Source organism: Anas platyrhynchos, chromosome 5 (assembly GCF_047663525.1).
Source record: "Anas platyrhynchos isolate ZD024472 breed Pekin duck chromosome 5, IASCAAS_PekinDuck_T2T, whole genome shotgun sequence".
NCBI lineage: Eukaryota > Metazoa > Chordata > Aves > Anseriformes > Anatidae > Anas > Anas platyrhynchos.
In genome coordinates, this window is record NC_092591.1 from 2,284,303 (window position 1) to 2,287,727 (window position 3,425).

Below are 3,425 nucleotides of genomic sequence, written 5' to 3' on the forward strand. Positions count from 1 at the left end.
CAATCCTATCTCGTCAGAGCTGCAACACTCTCATCTGGCAGCAGGCTGGGTGTTAGCAGCAGTTACTGTTTGCCCTAAGATGATTCTCAGCTTTGTGGTCTACAATGAAATAATGTTAGACATGAGCTGTGTGCAGAGTTTTCCAGCTTATTTAAATTATGATAGAGCAAGCAATTGGGACAGTAAGGAGAAGAAGCACTTTAGGTGCTGGTAGTTATCTACAGCATTACTCTGCTGCAGAGAACTTGAGCTCCTCTACGGGGCCTCAACAGTGGGCCATAAAAAAGGAGTTGCTAATACTTGCCATGCTCATAAACGTGTAAGTTGTAATGAAGCCATGAAAATTGTAACACTGCAAGACACGCTTTCCGGGAAGGATGAAATCAGATAAAATGGCAATTCAATTAACTCCCCAGATGAGGAATGAGCCTAGCAAGAAAAATCATCATATCACTGGACTGGTGCATTTCAAAAGGCAAGACAGGCGTAAACAGTCTGAAGCGATGCTTTATTTACATTCTCACAAATATCTGAAAGAAGCAATATGTTTCACTGAAATTAATAAGTAAGGTGAAGAGAAGGTGAGAGCTCTGATTAAATTAATTAGTTCGCTGGAATGAGTGTTGGGTCCCAAGCCCTGCTTTGAAGACCTGCATGCATCCTTCTGGTATAAACAATGGGACAGGGAGGACCTGAAAACTAGCACTCCTTTGGAAGGCTGTGTCTGTGATGAGACCTATTTCTGAACCAGCCATTAGCCTTTTGTGATTAAGAGGCTGCCCCAAGAGCACGTTATGTGACTTAAAAAAGCTAAGCTGTCAGGAACGGTTTAAGTTTGCGTTCTCTCATTTCTGTGCTGTCTTGGTATAACTACATTTCCAGGTTTGTATTACAAGACTCAACCATTTTCCATTACAAAAATAATATACGTGGTTTTCCTTTGAAATTACATCTTTTTATTTATTTATTTATTTATTTATTATGCTGTTCGGGTGAAGCTGAAAGGGAAGGAAGGAATGGCTTTTTCTGAGCCCGTGTATCCTACCTTTGTAACCTATTTCCAAACCTAATACCAAGGTGTGGTCCAAAAAAAAATTTGGCCTGACACTGCTGATGGCCAAGAATAAGTAAAGAAATCTTCCTTGACAATCTTCCAGTGCCTCTTTGGGTAGGGCCATTAGAAGAAAGTTTATCTACGGCTGCAAGATTAAAGTCCTGGGCAAAGCTAAGAAGGAGGGAGGGGGATGTGAGCAGAAGATGTGTTACAACCAGGACCTCAGCGATGGCCTTGGAGCACCAGCAGGCCTGGTAACTTTGCTGGCACACAAGGCACACCTCACCCAAACCAACATGAGCTGTGCTAACAAAGAAAGCAGGCTGTGAACAGAGTGCAATGGGTCCTTCTGTGTGCTCCTGGCATGCTCCCTGCCTCACCTTGTCCTGCTCTCCTTCTCCTCTCCCAGCATCTGTTGCCTCTGGTGGAGCTCAGCAGGCTCCTTCGCTATTTGAGATCTGTGTGCTTTTCTGGAGAGAGGCATCAGCCTGAATAGAAAGCTAATAAGTGCTTATTATATTGATTATCACAGTGGGATTAAACTAATCCTCTGAGGGATCAATTCACCATTGTTAACTTCCCAGTTCCTGACAAATTGAAAATGGCTGATGCCAGGTGAAGTGATAATCCAACCCAGGAGGTACAGGCATCTCCCCTGAAAGGTTTTCACTTCTCCCTTCACTCTGATTTCCTCACCTTCACCCGAGGTTGACTGCATTGCTCCCCTCCAAGGGCTGGGACACCTCCCTGGGTGGACACATTGGTTCTCATTGTGCTCAGAAGCAGGGACCAGCGTTGCCCTGCATCCCATGGCATTTCTGCAGCCCAGGGCATGCATGGAGGGTTGGACATTGGGTCTTTGAGAGGGTCTGGATGTGAGTTTGTGCCTGGAGTGAGCAGGGGGAAATTGCCTGAGAAATACCATGGGGAAGTCTTGCCTCTTTGCAGGTATATAAGATGCCCTGGCTGTGGTTGGAGTCACCTGCTGCTCCTAAAATACAGGCAGGGAACAGCAGCATCGGAGGCACAAACCTGAGCAAGAAAATCTTATATATAAAGTAATGCCACTCTTGGTGCATGAAGAAGGAGATCCCTTTGCTGAGACTGTTGAGGAGATGCTTGAGTTCAACATTGGTGACAAAAGTTTTGATTGAACAAGAGTGCCAAATCTGGCAAATTCTGCACAGAGGCTATTTTGCTCTTGCTTTGTTGTGTGAATGTGGACTCCTTTGGGATGTCTGTGTGCATTAACAGCTGCCCTTTGGGTGGTGTCCCCACAGGTGCCACCTCCACAAGGCATTGGATCCAGTGTGGCTGGAGCATGGGGAAGCATCACCAGGTAAATGCGAGGTGCCAAACCCAGGCACCAAGCTCTGCATGAACTGAAAGGGAGCTGATGACCCCCATGGAAATCTGCCTGAGATGTCTCCGAAATACAGCAAGTCTCTGAAATACAGCAAGCCTCCCAAGACAGACGCAAAGCAACAGCCAGATGCTCACAGTTTTTCCTGCCGATTTTCCCATCTGCCCATTCCATCCCTAAGGGCCCTCGCTCCTGGTTTTTGCTGCAGCTCAGTGAGCCACTCTGGATCCAGGTGCCTCGATGAACCACTGCCCATGGCACAGGGTTGGAAGTCCCTTGGGATGCCACGGCAGAGCTGTGCACCACCACGTGCAGGATCAGTCTCCACCAGGTGGGTTGGAGGGCAGATGTCAGAGAAGTGGCTTGTTTCAGGAACCTTGTCCCAGAAATGCCATCCTCATAGCGTGCTACTGGTTTTCTGCCAGCAGCAAAGTGGTGCCACAGCCTCTGGAGGTGAGTGGAGAGGTCCTGGTTCTCCTGCGCTCCCCTGAGCTCACTTCTGTCATCACTTCTCTGAGATCTTGGATGAAATAGCCCTCTCCTGAAGGCTTCCCACAACTTCTCACTACTGCTGAAGGTCTCCTGACATGAATTAGTCCCATTCACCACCATGGGGCATGAGTAGAGGGACCGAGACGCCCTTAGCAGAGCTTTCCTTTGTCACAGAAAAGCCATATTCTGTCAGAAAAGAGGGGACACAAGTGCCTGCCAAGGAGAGTTCCTATATTCCCAGTCCTTTCACTGTCTCATTGGGTGAGGAAGACATAAATCCTAGATGAAAATTCATTAGGGTCTTCCAGAAAATCTGAATTAACGGGATTAATTAATCTCATTGTTCTGCGAAGTAGGTTATTTAAAGTGATGATGAGATGTGTAATGACAAAATTACTTGCTATAGATTGCATTCGAAAAATCACAGTAATAGCAAATGATTAAACAGCTCTTTCCTCAGCCTTCATCATTCTGTCTTTTCACTGCGTTCTGTTTGGGTTCGTATGTTTGATTTCC